This window comes from Trachypithecus francoisi, unplaced genomic scaffold (genome assembly GCF_009764315.1).
Source record: "Trachypithecus francoisi isolate TF-2019V2 unplaced genomic scaffold, Tfra_2.0 Lachesis_group15, whole genome shotgun sequence".
In the NCBI taxonomy this organism is placed as follows: Eukaryota; Metazoa; Chordata; class Mammalia; order Primates; family Cercopithecidae; genus Trachypithecus; species Trachypithecus francoisi.
Window position 1 is genome coordinate 66,948,219 of NW_022681460.1, and position 19,097 is coordinate 66,967,315.

Below are 19,097 nucleotides of genomic sequence, written 5' to 3' on the forward strand. Positions count from 1 at the left end.
CCTACAGTCCCTGAAATAATCTAAACTGAATAAGAAAAGAAATAAGGAAATAGGGGAACAATAATCCAGATTTTATAGGCTTGAAAGTAGTACAATTGAGGGGAAGCCCTATTAAAGATGAGAAGACAAAATTGTGAATACAGAATTAGGTATGAGACAATATTGACTTAGAATGACAAAATTCATTCTAACAAATTATGAATTTATAATGTTGATATATATCAACATAACAAATCCAGAAAATATACATGATATTTTTATTAACTGCTTGAAATGCTTTTATTATATATTTTTCTTATATAATATATATATATAAAAGATGACATAAGGTGATCAAAGAGTGTACAACCAACCCATTATTATACTGTTATATTATGTGTTGGTTGCACACCCTTTGATCCACCCCTTCACATGACAACAATTTTGTAATAATGTTTTAAATTCTGGAAATAGATAATTCCTCTAGCATGGGGAATGGAAACTGAAAAAATGTTTAACTCTAGATATCTGGGAGGCAAAAATCATGTAATTTCAATTTCACACACACATGTGCTTTTTTTTTTTTTTTTTTTTTTTGAGATGGAGTTTTGCTCTTGTTGTGCAGGCTGGAGTCCAATGGTGTTATCTCAGCTCACTGCAAACTCCACCTCACGGGTCCAAGTGATTCTTCTGCCTCAGCCTCTTGGTAGTTGAGATTACAGGCACCTCCTGCCATGCCCAGCTAATTTTTTTTTTATTTTTAATAGGGATGTGGTTTCACCATGTTGGCCAAGCTGGTCTCGACCTCCTGGCTTTTTGTAGTGTAGCTATAGGTTTCTGCTGTCTTACTGTAGGAATTTTGATCAATTCTATTTTACGTGATTCCCATTATAAAAGAAAAAAGTCCACAGGGTGATTTCACGTACATTACATCCTTGAGAATATTAGTTTTACGAAGGCTTCGCTGAAGCAATTGCACATGATTGGCTTCCCTACATTTTTAACCTTGTTTCTTCTTCACTACCTGTTGCTGGCAGAGGCCTGTTGCTAGCAAAGGCCATGTGGCACAAGGTCTTATGAGCCTTAAGTCTGCAAGCCATGCAACTTTGTATCACCATTTGAGAGAAGTGAAGCCAGTGTGCAAGCAGCAGGAGGAATCCTGCAGCCATTACAACTCTGGCGATTACGTGACTCTACTCACAGGTGTTGTGAACCCTATATCCCCACTAAGCCTAATATAAATGCATTCCCAACTAAACTTTCCCTTAGTGGCATCCCTACAATGCTCACAGCCCCTCCAACACCACCTTCCTGCAGAGGAGGTATGATAGGAGGGAAGGCAGAGTGGGAAGGGATGTCACTCTTCATCATCACTGTTAAATATCTAAGAGTATCTATTGAAGTGTCTCAGTCTATGTCCTTTGCCCATTTTTTCTCTTTAAGTAGGATTGTCTTCCCTCTTTTGATTTTTAATCGTTACGAATTTTAAAACATTTGCTTGGTCTGTATCAAGACATGTAGAATGGTCTAAAAGTCACTCTGAGAATGTACTTGCCACAAAAAAAATCTGACCAGGTGAATACAGTTCATCCTTGAACAACACAGGTTTGAACTCTGCAGATTTTGTATGCAGATTTTCTTACACCTCCACCACCCCTTGAGAGAGCAAGATCAACTCCTCTTCTTCCTCCTTCTCTTTAGCCTACTCAACATAAAGACGATAAGGATGAAGACCTTTATGAAGATCTGCTTCCACTTAATGAATAGTAAACAGATTTTCTTTTCCTTATGATTTTCTTCATTAGTCCATTTTCACACTGCTGATAAAGACATACCAGAAACTGGGCAATTTACAAATGAAAAAGGTTTCATTGGAATTACAGTCCCATATGTGAGGCTGGGGAAGCCTCACAATCATGGCAGAAGGCAAGGAGGAGCAAGTGCAGACAAACTCTTATTTTTTAAAACCATCAGATCTCGTGAGGCCCATTCAGTATCACAAGAACAGCATGGGAAAGACCCGCCCCCATGATTCAGTCATCTCCCACTAGGTCCCTCCCACAACACGTGGGAATTATGGGAGCTACAAGATGGGATTTGGGTGGGGACACAGAGCCAAACTACATCACTTAATAACATTTTCTTTTCTCTGGCTTATTTTATTGCAAGAATACAGTTTATAACACATATACAAAATACATGTTCATCTACTGCTTAGGCTATTGGTAATGCTTCCAGGCAATAATAGGCTATTAGTAGTTAAGTTTTGGGGGACTCAAAAGTTATGGTTCATTTTCGGCTGTGCAGGGGGTTGGCACCCCTAACCACTACATTCTTAAAGTGTCAACTATACTAAGCTGGAGCCCCTTCCAGGCCTTGCACTGGACTGTGCTGGGGAGGGGCCCTAAAACTTAGGCTTTGGTGGCTTCATAATAAGTCTGGCTGGGACCAAAAGACCAGAGGTACAGCTGAATGTGAAAATGTTACTTTCCTTGCTGAGAAATCCAGGCCCTCCCCAGCTTCCTTGGCTCCCCAGTTGTGCCTCACCACCTTCCCTTTTACTTCCCCAGCCCCATATCACTTCCTCTCAGATACACATGGTGCATCATGGAGGGGAGACGATGCCTGGGGATTGGCTAGAAAGCATAAATCCTCACCTTTTGGCTCACAATTGGGTCAGCAGTCTCTTTGAAATTTGGTTTCTGCTTCATTGTGGGCTGGGAGTTCCCTTTGCAGGGTGTGAGTGAGGAAGGAAATAAGAGAAATACATGAGAAAAGATAACCTTAGGAATACTTTGCAGTGTAGTCCTGCCACAATTGAAGAAGTCAGTTACAATAGCTCATGGATATTAGATTTCTCAAAAGAGGAACAGCCCCATATAGCTGTCATTGCTGGTGGTGCCAAGGCTATAACTAAAATTCTTTCAGGTCCTGCCTTACAGGAAGGACCCCATGTCCTCTTTATTTGTTTGATGAGGGCTGTCAAAACAGCCGCCTCTTCAGAAAGGTCTGCATCACAGATCTACTTGCAACTCCCCCCACTGAAATATCCCCTTTAAGTTCTTCCAGGAGGCTGGTTAATATTGGGTGGATCACTTAAGGTTAGGAGTTCGAGACCAGCCTGGCCAACAACATGGCGAAATTCCATTTCTACTGAAAATACAAAAATTAGCCAGGCATAGTGGTGTGCACCTGTAATCCCAGCTATTTGGGAGGCTGAAGTGGAAGAATTGCTTGAACCTAGGAGGCAGAGATTGCAGTGAGCTGAAATCATGCTACTGCACTCCAGCCTGGACAACAGAGTGAGACTCCGTCTCACTTTAAAAAAAAAAAAAAAAAAGGAACTGTTTTGTGAGGAACAAACATATTAACATGGCTTAGTTTCTAAAATCAGCTTAACAGTCTACTTAGGGTACTAATGAAATGTGAGTGAAAATAGGTATGTTTTGATGGTGAAGCAAAGTCTGAGAAGATAAGAACGTTTAGTAGGAGACTGGCAAGTATAGCATACTTTCATTTAATAAATCTAATTTCATAAATTAACCTAAATGTGAACCTTCATCTTATAATTTTGTACTGTTAGCTGCTGGGGAAGTAAAATTTCTCATTAAACAGGAATTTGAGGGAATTTTTTTCTGTCTGGAAATTTAAACCACTCCCTTAAGATGAAGCATTATTTAAGTAGAATACTTCTTCATTATTTGCAAAAAGTAAGAGACAAACCTAGAAATCCCACTACCAAATTACCATCTCTAGAAATACTAGATAGTAGAAACCTTATTGTTTCTACACATTGAGATATGCTCAAATGTGAAGTTTCCCTCCCACCGTAATTTATTCTTCAGAACGTGGATAATTACATTCCATCTCTTACACAGTTGCTCATAATAGGAGATCCTATCCAAATTATATTATTTAGAATGACAAAATATTTTGAGAAAGTCATGTAGTTTGAAAATGGGCTCAGTCAATGCTACATTGGAGTGCTTACAGAATAGGTAGAAAGCCCAGAAAAATTTTTAATTGAAATATAATTTATATACCATAATATTCACCTATTTTAATTGTGCATTTCAATAAGGTTTAGAAAATGTATACTGTCATGCAACTCATCCTTACACTATGCTTTAGACCAATCCATCCTCCTAAAATGTAACTAATCCCTGCTGCCACTCCCACCCCCCAGCACCAGGGAACCACTGATTTGCTTTATGTTACTAAACTTTGCTTTTCTAGATATGCAAATGGAGCCATACAGTGTACTCTCTTGCCTTGTTCCTTTCACTCATATGACATTTTTGAGATCTATTCATGTCTTGCATGTACTAGCAGCTCATTCATTTACTTTTGTACTTATTTTTTTATTGTGGAAAATACACCTAACATGAAGTTTATCATTTTAACCATTTTTAAGTATACAATTCAGTGGCATTATGTACATTCACAATGCTGTTCAACTACCACCACTATTCATTTCCAGAACTTTTTCTTCTTTCCAAATGGAAACTCTATACCCATGAAACACTAGCTCTCCATTCACCCCTGCCCTCCACTCCTAGCAACCATCACTTTACTTTCTATCTTTATGAATTTGCCTATTTTTATCTCATATAAATCCTGTATTGAGATCATACAATATTTGTTCTTTCATTTCTGGCTTATTTCACTTAGCAAAATGTTGTCAACATTCATCTTTGTTGTAGCACATCTCAAAATTTCATTCTTTTTAAGGCTGAATAACACTCCATTGTATGGATACTGGATTACCTTTTACTGATCCATTCATCTAATGATGGAAATTTGGGTTGTGTTCACCTTTTGGCTGCTGTACATAATGCTACTGTGAGCATTGGTGTACATATTTGAGTCCAGGTTTTTCAATTCTTTTGGGTGTATTTCTAGGAATAGAATTGCTGGGTCATATGGAAATCCTATGCATAACCTTTTGAGAAACCACTACCCAGTTCTTTCTTTTTTTATTGGAGCAATTAGAGTGGCTATGTCAAGAGATTTCACCATGGTTTAAATTTGCATTTCTTTGATATCCAATGATGTTGAACATTTTTTTGTATGTTTGGTTTAACTCATATATTTTCAATTGTGAAGTATCCCTCTAAATCTTTTGCCATTTTAAAATTGAGTTGCTAGCCTTTTTATTGAGTTGTAAGAGTTTTTTTATATTCCTTTTCAAATATATGTTTTACAAATACATTTTCCTAGTCTATGGCTTGTCTTTTTATTTTCTTTAAAATTAAATGCATATATTTTAAAAATTTGATGCTGGTCCAGTTTATAACATTTTTCTTTTGCATTTCATGCCTTTTATGTCCTGTCTAAAATTTTTGGCTTACTTCAGAGTCATAAAGATTTTTGTTTTCTTTCTAAGTTTTATAGCTTTAACCTGGTTGTATATGCCCATCATCCATTTGGGTTGATTTGTGAATATGGCATAAAAAAGGAGTATTCATTTTCCCTCGAAATATGTTCACTTATTCTCATTCCCCTTATTGAGGGAAAAGAAAACAAAAAAACTATCCTTTCCCCCATTGAGTTACATTGACAAATTGATCATATATGTGTGGGCCTTCTGGACTCTCAATTTCATTGATCTATGTGTATATCCCTATATGAATACTATGTAGTATTGATTGCTAATTTTTATAATATGTCTTAAAAATAAGTATTGTATGTTTTCCAACTATTTGCTTCCTTCTAAAAATTGTTTTGACTACTTTAGGCCCTTTGCATTTTATACAAATTTTAGAATCAGCTTGCCAATTTCCATGTACAAGAAAATATCTGCTGGTATTCTGATAGGAATTGCATTGAATCTATAGATCAATTTGAGGAGAATTGCCATCTTAACAATATTGAGCCTTTGTCTATGAACATGGTATATCTCCATTCATTTAGGTTATCCTTAATTTTTCTTAGCAATGTTTCGTGTTTTCAGTACATAGGCTTCAAAATATTTTCTTAAATTTATTTCTAAGTATTTTAAATGTGATTATAAATGGCATTTTTAAAACTTTAAGTTTTAGATTGTTATTAGAGGATGGACCACTTAAATTCACTTAGGAGTTCTAGCAGTGTTTTGTAAATTCTCTATGATATACTAATACATGATCATGATTTTTTGTAAATTAAGTTTTACTTTTTCTTGCCCAATCTGTATGCCATGTGTTTCTTTTAATAGTCTTATTTCACTGACTAGAATCTTCAGTATAATGTTGAACAGAAGTGGTAAGGGTGAATATCTTTGTTTTGTTCTTGACTCTTGGTAGAAAGTATTCAGTCTTTCACCATTAAGTGTGATGGTAGCTGTAGTTTCTTTGTTCATTACCTTTATTAGGTACCTACTATAGTTTGGTTTGTTTGACTCCTTCAAATCTCATGTTGAAATTTGATCCCTAATGTTGGAGTTGGGGCCTAACGGGAGGTGTTTGGATCATGAGGGCAGATCCCTCATCAATGGCTTGGTGCCATAATCACAGTAATGGCTGAATTCTTGCTCTGTTAGTTCCCATGAAAGCTGATTGTTAAAAAGAGCCTGGCACCTTCACCCTTTCTCTCTCTTGCTTCCTCTCTCATCATGTAATTTCTGCACATGCTGGCCTCCCTTTCCCTTCCACCATAAGTGGAGGCAGCCTGAGGCCTTCACCAGAAGCAGATGCTGGTTCCAGGCTTCTTGTACAGCCTACAGAACTGTGAGCCAAGTAAACCTCTTTTCTGTATAAATTACCCAGCCTCAGATATTTCTTTATAACAACACAGACAGACTAAGCTAGTTGCCATCTATTCTTACTTTCTTGAAAGTTTTTTAAAAATCATAAATTGGCATCGGGGGAGCAAGATGGCCGAATAGGAGCAGCTCCAGTCTCCAACTCCCAGCGCGAGCGACACAGAAGACCGGTGATTTCTGCGTTTTCAACTGAGGTACTGGGGTCATCTCGCTAGGGAGTGCCGGACAATCGGTGCTGGTCAGCTGCTGCAGCCTGACCAGCGTGAGCTGAAGCAGGGCGAGGCATCGCCTCACCTGGAAGCGCAAGGGGGAAAGGAATCCCTTTTTCCTAGCCAGGGGAACTGAGACACACAACACCTGGAAAATCGGGTAACTCCCACCCCAATACTGCGCTTTAAGGAAACAGGCACACCAGGAGAATATATCCCACACCTGGCCGGGAGGGTCCCACGCCCACGGAGCCTCCCTCACTGCTAACACAGACGTCTGCGGCGATCTATCCGCAAGGCAGCAGCGAGGCTGGGGGAGGGGCGCCCGCCATTGCTGAGGCTTAAGTAGGTAAACAAAGCCGCTGGGAAGCTCGAACTGGGTGGAGCTCACAGCAGCTCAAGGAAGCCTGCCTGTCTCTGTAGACTCTACCTCTGCGGACAGCGCACAGCTGCAGCCCATTAGGGGAAAGAGCGGGGGCGGTGCAGACGCGAACGACTCTGTCTGACAGCTTTGGGGAGAGCCGTGGATCTCCTAACGCGGAGGTTGAGATCCGAGAACGGACAGACTGCCTGCTCAGGTGGGTCCCTGACCCCTGAGTAGCCTAGCTGGGAGACATCCCCCACTAGGGGCAGTCTGACACCCCACACCTCACAGGGTGGCGTCACCCCTGAGAGGAAACTTCCAAAGAAAGAATCAGACAGGTACACTTGCTGTTCAGCAATATTCTATCTTCGGCAACCTCTGCTGCTGATACCCAGGCAAACAGGGTCTGGAGTGGACCTCAAGCAATCTCCAACAGACCAACAGACAGTCCTTCTGACTGTCAGACGGAAAACTATCAAACAGGAAGGACACCTATACCAAAACCCCATCAGTACGTCACCATCATCAAAGTCCAGAGACAGATAAAACCACAAAGATGGGGAAGAAGCAGGGCAGAAAAGCTGGAAATTCAAAAAATAAGAGCGCATCTCCCCCTGCAAAGGAGCGCAGCCCATCGCCAGCAACGGATCAAAGCTGGTCAGAGAATGACTTTGACGAGATGAGAGAAGAAGGCTTCAGTCCATCAAACCTCTCAGAGCTAAAGGAGGAATTACGTACCCAGCGCAAAGAAACTAAAAATCTTGAAAAAAAAGTGGAAGAATTGACAGCTAGATTAATTAATGCAGAGAAGATCATAAACGAAATGACAGAGATGAAAACCATGACACGAGAAATACGTGACAAATGCACAAGCTTCAGTAACCGACTCGATCAACTGGAAGAAAGAGTATCAGCGATTGAGGATCAAATGAATGAAATGAAGCGAGAAGAGAAACCAAAAGAAAAAAGAAGAAAAAGAAATGAACAAAGCCTGCAAGAAGTATGGGATTATGTAAAAAGACCAAATCTACGTCTGATTGGGGTGCCTGAAAGTGAGGGGGAAAATGGAACCAAGTTGGAAAACACTCTTCAGGATATCATCCAGGAGAACTTCCCCAACCTAGTAGGGCAGGCCAACATTCAAATTCAGGAAATACAGAGAACGCCACAAAGATACTCCTCCAGAAGAGCAACTCCAAGACACATAATTGCCAGATTCACCAAAGTTGAAATGAAGGAAAAAATCTTAAGGGCAGCCAGAGAGAAAGGTCGGGTTACCCACAAAGGGAAGCCCATCAGAATAACAGCAGACCTCTCGGCAGAAACTCTACAAGCCAGAAGAGAGTGGGGGCCAATATTCAACGTTCTTAAAGAAAAGAATTTTAAACCCAGAATTTCATATCCAGCCAAACTAAGCTTCATCAGTGAAGGAGAAATAAAATCCTTTACAGATAAGCAAATGCTTAGAGATTTTGTCACCACCAGGCCTGCCTTACAAGAGACCCTGAAGGAAGCCCTAAGCATGGAAAGGAACAAGCGGTACCAGCCATTGCAAAAACATGCCAAAATGTAAAGACCATCGAGGCTAGGAAGAAACTGCATCAACTAACGAGCAAAATAACCAGTTAATATCATAATGACAGGATCAAGTTCACACATAACAATATTAACCTTAAATGTCAATGGACTAAATGCTCCAATTAAAAGACACAGACTGGCAAACTGGATCAAGAGTCAAGACCCATCAGTCTGCTGTATTCAGGAGACCCATCTCACATGCAGAGACATACATAGGCTCAAAATAAAGGGATGGAGGAAGATCTACCAAGCAAATGGAGAACAAAAAAAAGCAGGGGTTGCAATCCTAGTCTCTGATAAAACAGACTTTAAACCATCAAAGATCAAAAGAGACAAAGAAGGCCATTACATAATGGTAAAGGGATCAATTCAACAGGAAGAGCTAACTCTCCTAAATATATGCACCCAATACAGGAGCACCCAGATTCATAAAGCAAGTCCTTAGAGACCTACAAAGAGACTTAGACTCCCATACAATAATAATGGGAGACTTCAACACTCCACTGTCAACATTAGACAGATCAACGAGACAGAAAGTTAACAAGGATATCCAGGAATTGAACTCATCTCTGCACCAAGCGGACCTAATAGACATCTATAGAACTCTCCACCCCAAATCAACAGAATATACATTCTTCTCAGCACCACATCGCACTTATTCCAAAATTGACCACATAATTGGAAGTAAAGCACTCCTCAGCAAATGTAAAAGAACAGAAATTATAACAAACTGTCTCTCAGACCACAGTGCAATCAAACTAGAACTCAGGACTAAGAAACTCAATCAAAACCGCTCAACTACATGGAAACTGAACAACCTGCTCCTGAATGACTACTGGGTACATAACGAAATGAAAGCAGAAATAAAGATGTTCTTTGAAACCAATGAGAACAAAGATACAACATACCAGAATCTCTGGGACACATTTAAAGCAGTGTGTAGAGGGAAATTTATAGCACTAAATGCCCACAAGAGAAAGCAGGAGAGATCTAAAATTGACACTCTAACATCACAATTAAAAGAACTAGAGAGGCAAGAGCAAACACATTCAAAAGCTAGCAGAAGGCAAGAAATAACTAAGATCAGAGCAGAACTGAAGGAGATAGAGACACAAAAAACCCTCCAAAAAATCAATGAATCCAGGAGTTGGTTTTTTGAAAAGATCAACAAAATTGACAGACCGCTAGCTAGACTAATAAAGAAGAAAAGAGAGAGGAATCAAATAGACGCAATAAAAAATGATAAAGGGGATATCACCACCGACCCCACAGAAATACAAACTACCATCAGAGAATACTATAAACACCTCTACGCAAATCAACTAGAAAATCTAGAAGAAATGGATAATTTCCTGGACACTTACACTCTCCCAAGACTAAACCAGGAAGAAGTTGAATCCCTGAATAGACCAATAGCAGGCTCTGAAATTGAGGCAACAATTAATAGCCTACCCACCAAAAAAAGTCCAGGACCAGATGGATTCACAGCTGAATTCTACCAGAGGTACAAGGTGGAGCTGGTACCATTCCTTCTGAAACTATTTCAATCAATAGAAAAAGAGGGAATCCTCCCTAACTCATTTTATGAGGCCAACATCATCCTGATACCAAAGCCTGGCAGAGACACAACAAAAAGAGAGAATTTTAGACCAATATCCCTGATGAACATCGATGCAAAAATCCTCAATAAAATACTGGCAAACCGGATTCAGCAGCACATCAAAAAGCTTATCCACCATGATCAAGTGGGCTTCATCCCTGGGATGCAAGGCTGGTTCAACATTCGCAAATCAATAAACGTAATCCAGCATATAAACAGAACCAAAGACAAGAACCACATGATTATCTCAATAGATGCAGAAAAGGCTTTTGACAAAATTCAACAGCCCTTTATGCTAAAAACGCTCAATAAATTTGGTATTGATGGAACGTACCTCAAAATAATAAGAGCTATTTATGACAAACCCACAGCTAATATCATACTGAATGGGCAAAAACTGGAAAAATTCCCTTTGAAAACTGGCACAAGACAGGGATGCCCTCTCTCACCACTCCTATTCAACATAGTGTTGGAAGTTCTGGCTAGGGCAATCAGGCAAGAGAAAGAAATCAAGGGTATCCAGTTAGGAAAAGAAGAAGTCAAATTGTCCCTGTTTGCAGATGACATGATTGTATATTTAGAAAACCCCATTGTCTCAGCCCAAAATCTGCTTAAGCTGATAAGCAACTTCAGCAAAGTCTCAGGATACAAAATTAATGTGCAAAAATCACAAGCATTCTTATACACCAGTAACAGACAAGCAGAGAGCCAAATCAGGAATGAACTTCCATTCACAATTGCTTCAAAGAGAATAAAATACCTAGGAATCCAGCTTACAAGGGATGTCAAGGACCTCTTCAAGGAGAACTACAAACCACTGCTCAGTGAAATCAAAGAGGACACAAACAAATGGAAGAACATACCATGCTCATGGATAGGAAGAATCAATATCGTGAAAATGGCCATACTGCCCAAGGTGATTTATAGATTCAATGCCATCCCCATCAAGCTACCAATGACTTTCTTCACAGAATTGGAAAAAACGGCTTTAAAGTTCATATGGAACCAAAAAAGAGCCCGCATTGCCAAGACAATCCTAAGTCAAAAGGACAAAGCTGGAGGCGTCACGCTACCTGACTTCAAACTATACTACAAGGCTACAGTAACCAAAACAGCATGGTACTGGTACCACAACAGAGATATAGACCAATGGAACAGAACAGAGTCCTCAGAAATAATACCACACATCTACAGCCATCTGATCTTTGACAAACCTGAGAGAAACAAGAAATGGGGAAAGGATTCCCTATTTAATAAATGGTGCTGGGAAAATTGGCTAGCCATAAGTAGAAAGCTGAAACTGGATCCTTTCCTTACCCCTTATACGAAAATTAATTCAAGATGGATTAGAGACTTAAATGTTAGACCTAATACCATAAAAACCCTAGAAGAAAATCTAGGTAGTACCATTCAGGACATAGGCATGGGCAAGGACTTCATGTCTAAAACACCAAAAGCAACGGCAGCAAAAGCAAAAATTGACACATGGGATCTAATTAAACTAAAGAGCTTTTGCACAGCCAAAGAAACTACCATCAGAGTGAACAGGCAACCTACAGAATGGGAAAAAATTTTTGCAACCTACTCATCTGACAAAGGGCTAATATCCAGAATCTACCAAGAACTCAAACAAATATACAAGAAAAAAGCAAACAACCCCATCAAAAAGTGGGGAAAGGATATGAACAGACATTTCTCAAAAGAAGACATCCATACAGCCAACAGACACATGAAAAAATGCTCATCATCACTGGCCATCAGAGAAATGCAAATCAAAACCACAATGAGATACCATCTCACACCAGTTAGAATGGCAATCATTAAGAAGTCAGGAAACAACAGGTGTTGGAGAGGATGTGGAGAAATAGGAACACTTTTACACTGTTGGTGGGATTGTAAACTAGTTCAACCATTATGGAAAACAGTATGGCGATTCCTCAAGGATCTAGAACTAGATGTACCATATGACCCAGCCATCCCACTACTGGGTATATACCCAAAGGATTATAAATTACTCTACTACAAAGACACATGCACACGTTTGTTTATTGTGGCACTATTCACAATAGCAAAGACTTGGAATCAACCCAAATGTCCATCTGTGACAGACTGGATTAAGAAAATGTGGCACATATACACCATGGAATACTATGCAGCCATCAAAAAGGATGAGTTTGCGTCCTTTGTAGGGACATGGATGCAGCTGGAAACCATCATTCTTAGCAAACTATCACAAGAAGAGAAAACCAAACACCGCATGTTCTCACTCATAGGTGGGAACTGAACAATGAGATCACTTGGACTCGGGAAGGGGAACATCACACACTGGGGCCTATCATGGGGAGGGGGGAGGAGGGAGGGATTGCATTGGGGAGTTATACATGATATAAACGTCATGCACATGTACCCTAGAACTTAAAGTATAAAAAAAAAAAAAAAAATTGGCATCGGAATTTGTTAAATGTCTTCTGTTTATTAAGATTTTTCCTAATTATTCTATTAACATGGTATAGTGCATTAAATGATTTTTGAATGTTAGCCCTACCTTGCATTTCTGTGATAAACCCTAGTTATTCATGATCTATTATTCCTTTTGTATGTTGCAGGTTTCAATTTATTCATATTTTGTTAAGTACTTTTGTACCTATATTCATTAAGTATATTGCTCTGTAGTTTTTTTTTCTCTGTGGTATATTTTTTCATCTTTATATTGAGGGAAATCTTAGCCTCATGAAATGAGCTGAGAAGTTTTCTTCATTCTCTATTTTTTGGAAGAACTTTTTTGTAGGATTGGTATTATTTATTTCTTAGGTGTTTGATTTAACAGTTAATTCATCTGTGCCACAACTTTTCTTTGTGGAAAAGTTTTTAATTGGTAATTTAATTCCTTTACTACATATAGAGATTTTTTCAGGTTTTCTATTTCTTCTTGAATCAGTTCTGGTAATTTGTGCCTTTCTAAGAATTTTTATATTACCCCTAAGTTGTCAAAAATATTGATATAAAGTTGTTCATAGTATTTCCTTAGTATCATTTTAATTTTTGTGGGATATGTGGTAATGTCCCTTTTTTCATTACTGATATTGGTAATTTGTATCTGTCCTATATATTTTTGATCAGGTTAACCAAAGTTTAATTATTTTTGTTCATTTTTTTCTAAGAAGTGACATTTAGTTTCATTTATTTTTCAATATTTTAAAATTTTATTCATTTCTATTTATTGGTTTCCACTCTGATCTTTTAAAAATGTTCTTCCACTTACATTGTGTTTTATTGATCTTCTCTTCCAGTTTTTTGAGATAAGAACTTCTATTGCTTTTAGACCTTTCTTCTATTATAATATACTCATATAAAGTTATAAATTTTCCTTTCAGCACTCTTTTAGCTACATTTAACAATTTTCATATGTTATACTTTTATTTTCATCCAGTTTCAGAAAATTTAAAAAATTTGTTTTGATTTCTGACACATGAGTTACTTAAAAGTGTGTTAAGTTCTACATATTTGGGGATTTCTCAGTTATATTTCTGTTGCTAATATCTAATTTAATTCCATTGTGTGCAGGTAATATATTTTTTATCATTTTAATCCTTTTAAATTTATTGAAATTAATGTTATGGCCTTCCATATAGTCTACCCTGGTGATTACTCAATGTGCACTTAAAAGTAATGAATATTCTGCTGCTTGGAAGTGGAATGTTATATATATGCCAATGAGGTAATATCGGTTGATATTATTGTTCATGTTTTCTATATCACTACCGATTTTCTATTTTTAATATCAATTACTGAGAAAGAAAGAAATATACAATGTATCATAATTTTTGCATTAAACATATATTTTCAAAATTTTAAAAATAGAGATTCAAGTTACCATCTGATGCAAATTCCTTTCAGCCTAAAGAGATTTCATTAGTATTTCCTGTAGTACAGTTCTAGCAATGAATTGTGTCAGTTTTGGTTTATCTGAAAATATCTTTATTTTCTCTTCACATTTGAAGAGTTTGGTGGCTATAGAATTCTTGGCTGACCTTATTTTCTCCTTCAGCAATTTGAATATATCATTCTATTGTTGTCTGGCTCCATTATTTCTGATGCAAAGTCAGCCATTTCTTGTATTGTTACACTGTTTATGCAATCTGTCATTTTTCTCTTGCCACTTTCAAAAGTTTCTTCTTGTCTTGCAGTTTGACTATGATATTTTTGAGTGTGGCTTTGTTTGTACTTGGCCAACTTGGTGTTTTTTGAGCATCTTGATGTGTAAGTTAATATTTTCACAACATATAGAAAGTTTGAATCCACTGTTTCTTCAAATTTTTTTCCAGTCTTTTTTTTCTTTCCTTTCTTTTGGACCCAATTTATACACGTGCTGAAATACTTGATGTTGTCTCACATATGTCTGAGATGCTATTCATTTTTCTCCCATCCCTTTTCTATTTGGGTTTTTTGTTTGTTTGGTTGCTTGGTTTGTTGGTTGGTTGTTTTTGGACTGACTGGATAATCTATTAATCTATATTCAAATTCACTGATTCTTTCTTCTGACATCTCAAATCTGAAGGTAAATTTATCTAGTGAATTTTAAATTTCAATTATTTTACTTTTTCAGCTCCAGAATTTCCATATGGCCTTTTTCATAGCTTTTATTTTTCTGTTGAGATTTCTTATTTTGACTCCTTGTTAGTGTATTTTCTGTTAATTCTTTGAACATATTATGTTGAAGTCTCTTTATACTAAAATCTAACATCTAGACCTACTTGGAGTCAGTTTCCATTGACTCTGTGTGTGTGTGTTTTAAACCTGTATATTTGTTCTGTTTCTCTGAACAGCTAGTAATTTTTAAAGTGAAAACTGGACATGGGAGATAATATACTGATGCAACTCTATATTTATTTTATTTTTTTCCAAGGGTTGTTTTTTGTTTATTATAGTAACTTACCTCTATTCAAGCTGAGAAATGACCACACTGTGACACACAACTTCTGATGTCTTTGCTCAGATTTGTGTTTGCTTTTTTTAGCCTCATTCCATAAGTCTTCCTGTGCCTGCATAGCTTAGCAGTTGGCTAATTATTTGGCATAGTTTATACTTAGACATTTTGGGCCCATAAAGCTTCTATCCTTTGTTATTCAAGCTCTGTGTAAGTAGACGACTGCTTTCAAAGGCACAGCCAATTACAAAGTCCCCTTTGGATCTCACTTTTAATGAGCCCTCTGGGTTCTCCTCCATATTTGTGTAGTTTAGCAATCATCCAGAGATTTGTGGAGAGTTTTATTTCAGCCCTTCTATGGCTCTCACTTCCAATATCTCACATGTAAATTTCTAGCTGGTTGCCATCTTCCTTGAATTGAAATAGTTGATACTGTCTGATAAAGCTATAAGTTTTGTGCTCCTACCCCAAACTGAATCTGTCATCTCCAGCTGGAAAAGACAGGTTTTCACCACCTATTAACAACAACTCAACTACTACTGGATAATGGTCTTTACCACTTGAGCTGTGGAAGAGAAAGGATGAGAACCCTTTCAAGTAAGAAGCCCACAGTCTTGCTGGTCTTACTTCATGCAGTAGCAGTTTTTCATGAGCAGATTTTCCTTAATTTGTTGTCTGCCTTTGGTCATCTTCTAGTACCTTGTGATGTTTGCTTTTAATGGTTTTGTCCAGTTTTTGTTGTTGTTGTTGTTGTTTTTCACTAGTTTTCTGCTTGGAGAAAGGAAAGAAATTTAACACAGACCTTGTCATCCTACCTACGAGCTAACAAGTATAACTACATAACTGCAGCTCTCAAACATTTTTAAAGAGCAATACTAAAAGTGATTAGGTTGTGAAGATCTTACAAACATGTAACCTACAAGATGAACAACAACAGCAGCAAAAGTCTATCCTAATGTTTTGCAAATAGTGCCATTGGTTGTCTACAGGGAAGCCTTTCTCTCTACTTCTTACTTTCTAACAGAATCAGAATGTATTTGCATATTGTAAATATATGTTGCATATGTTTCTTCCCAGTTTTAAGGGATGCCTATTAATTAATCCCAATCAACCATGATTAATATCCATTTAGAATTATCATTATAAGTATGGTTTTATGATACAACCCTGGCCAATGAAATAAGAGGAGAAATCTGCCAGGTGGCTTCTGGAAAGGTTTTTTTTCTTTTTCATATAAAGGGACATAAGACAGAAATGCACTCACTGTCCTACTTTCAAAAGATTTTTGATGAAGATACAATACTTGGAGCTGCTCCAAGAGGACAAAACCAAAGATTGGCTTGGTGGTATGATAGGGTTACTAACCATCCCAGTTTGCCTGAGACTGTACCAGTTTTAGCACTGAAAGTCATCTGTCCCAGGAAATTTTTCGGCCCGAGAATAACCAGAACAGTTGGTCCCCCTACGTTGCTCTGCTACTGAATTGACCAACCAACACTGGTATGACCCTACTATCAGACTTCTTAAAATATGAAGAATTAATTTGCTGTTCTTTAAGCTATCTCTATCTCTATAGTCTATGATGTACAGCCAAAAGTGTCCTATTACAGTACCCAAATATAAACAGCTTTAACCAATTCTTCCTTGTATACCCATTCACAGCAAGCTAAAAGAAGTCTGCCCTAGGAACTTTTCTTTTCCTTTTTTAGAGGGAATGGAGAAGAAGATGGTAAGTAAGAAAAAGTGGGGAGACAGGCAGGTTGGGAGACAGGCAGGGAAGAAGATGGGTAGGGAAGAAGATAGATGGGAGAGGGAGTGGGGAAGAAGGCAGTGAGAGGAAAGAAGACAGGGAGATGGAACAGAGGGAGGGAGCTAAGGAGAGGGAGCAGGGAAGGACTGCAGGAGAGGGGTCCTCCCCTAGGAACTTTTGATGCATACTAGAAATGTATGTCATAATTTCAGTGGTAGCCAATGTCAGTTATCCATTGAGAGAAAATAAACTGTGTGAAATAAAAGACCATATCCATCTTGTAAGGAGCTGTATTCCCCATCATCCCCACTCCTCAGCCCATGGCAGGTGACCAATAAATATTTGGTGAATGAATATTACTCATTACTTTTACTGAAAATTCTCAAGCAAATAGGAAAGTGGCCCTTGGTGCCAGTAGAGTGAATTAAACAGTGAAGTAAACTTTAAAATATTGATTTGTGGACAAATCTGGTAAATCTGGTATATCACAAATCAGAATGGGTCAGAGGATCTGAAATCTTGTTGGGGAAGGGTGAATCAGGAGAATAACACAGGGAAAGCTGGCCTAGAGTCTTGGAGTTTGGGGGTGAGGAAAGAGGATATGGCTCATGAAAAACTCTAGATATTGATAGAACAGTGTACACTTAAATAAAGTTAAAGTTTGTGGGTAACTACAAGTCAGAGAATGTATAATTTTAATTAACTATGGAATATTGCAACATGATCAGGAAGGGTAGACCTCAGGTTTAACCGAATGATGCAGATGGTGAATGGAGCTGCAGCAGGGGCAGCCACAGGTCCATGGGAAAAGGGCAAAGTGATCTCACAATGAAGACTGGGAGTGGACGGCCAGTCTAGATGGCTGGCTAGAGACCCTGGCAATGACTTGAGGGTGCAGCCAGCAGGAGCCAAGGTGAGGCTGACTCAGCCAGGGGAGTGGTGCTGGGAGCAGGGCTGAGCCAAAGGGACAGATCATGAATTCAACAGCTACAGACCTCAGCTTCAGGGATCATCTGGGTGCCCAGCAAACTAGTGGACAGGGAACTGCCCCAGAGGCAATGACTAGAAGACACCATGCTTAAGACCCTGAGAGCCCTTTCTCTGCTCATATCCTTGCTTTATCTTACGGAGAAAGGCAGGGGAGGGGAAGTCTACCTGAGAGGCAGAACTGTTTGATTTAATAGAGTCAACATAAAATACCAAACTAAGCTTGAAACCAGATTGGACATTTCACTATTTTTTTACTGCTAGCCAGTGACTGGAAGCTTATGAGGAAGACTGTAATAGATATAGGCTAAGTAAAGAAGTCTTATTTTTTCCAAACATGAGTTGTTAAGTTTTTTGACCCTCCTCCCCCATATACATATTCCATGTGGACTGTAAGGGAAAAAGAAGGAGTGTGGCTTTCCAGGAAAGCCGGACCTGGAGAGCAGAAGCACTGGAGCAAGAATGAAATCAACAGACTTCCTGGATTACTCAGAATGAATGTCTCTGAGGCCACAGCAGAGGGAGTTTTGATCCCAGAAAACATTGGAGCAAATCTGAATCTGCTTTGATGATTCAATCCAGGGCTGTTCATCTGTGTTATTCTGCTTCCCTCTGCTCCTAACCTCTTCTCTTTACTATTCTTCATCATGAACAATTGGCTCTGTGTACATTTTCAATGAGTGTAGCCCACTGGTTGGGTAGGGAGTCAAGGGTTAGATAGCCAGCTTCCCCTTCACCCTTAGGTCTCATTTCCTGCTCCGCTTGGAAATCCCAGAGTTCCAATGATAACTTGATTTGTACTAAGGCATCTGATGTTAATGGTAATTTCCTCTCCAAGGTATTTATGTGTAAACTTGAAAAAAGTCATCAAAATCTAGAGTCATGAATTTATAAGGTGACAGTTTACATAGTCGCTCTAATGTGTCCTATATACAAGAATAACCTGGGAAATATGTTTGAA